Source organism: Adiantum capillus-veneris, chromosome 8, assembly GCF_014529385.1.
Source record: "Adiantum capillus-veneris isolate H3 chromosome 8, ASM1452938v2, whole genome shotgun sequence".
In the NCBI taxonomy this organism is placed as follows: Eukaryota; Viridiplantae; Streptophyta; class Polypodiopsida; order Polypodiales; family Pteridaceae; genus Adiantum; species Adiantum capillus-veneris.
This window is the reverse complement of record NC_140938.1, coordinates 151327590-151328471: the sequence shown is the minus strand read 5'-3', so window position 1 is coordinate 151328471 and position 882 is coordinate 151327590.

The window sequence follows — 882 nt, the reverse complement described above, 5'->3', positions numbered from 1 at the left end:
ATCTCCACCGTCAGATTGTCTGGTAAAGGAGTGAACTAGCCAGTGATGAGCTAGGTCGTGAACTAGCATAGTATACACACGCCACGCCCACAAACATATGACGCGCAATAGTGTGGTGATAAGGCTATTGTGTGGGAACCATGAGGCCTTGGGTTCAATCGCTTGGGATGCGAGGGTGATGAACTAGGGCCACCGTTTTTCCCCTTTTGCATTATTATTGAGAACTAGGGGCACTATTTTTTCCCCCTTTCTATTGTCTTTAAGCCATGCTTAAAAGTCAGTGATAACATTTGGATACAGAAAAATGAAATCCATGCATAAGCCTAAGTGGTTGGATTTCGTAGTCACATGTTTTGTACTATTGTAGCAAATTCAAAGATAGGAAGATAATCTTCCCACTCTGTTTGCTTTTTGCTAGCATACACTCATAGCATGTCCTTTAATACATAGAGTTCTCTTTCATAGGCATAGTGATTCTCTTGGGGCACTATCAAGTTTCCGACTCTCAAAAGCCACAATCTTCCTTCTTGGAGTAAAAGTGTACCAATAGCTCTAGAAGTAGCATCATTTTCCAAAACAAATGGTTTACTTTGATTAACTACAACAAGTATAGGTGTTCATGCTAAAGCTACCTTGAGATTATCAAACCTATGACGCTAATCTCTTCCCCAAAAGAAAGTTTTGCTTTTGCCTTTCAATTGGTCCATCATAGGAACAACAAGTTTGCATAATCATTAACCAATCCTAGGAAAATTTGGAGGTCATTTTAGAATAGCGTCCGCTTTGGAAGTTTCCATTGTTATACCGTTAGTTGAAATGATATGACCAAGGTAAAGGCACTTTTTGCTTCAATAAGTCACACTTACTTTCCTTGGAATAAAG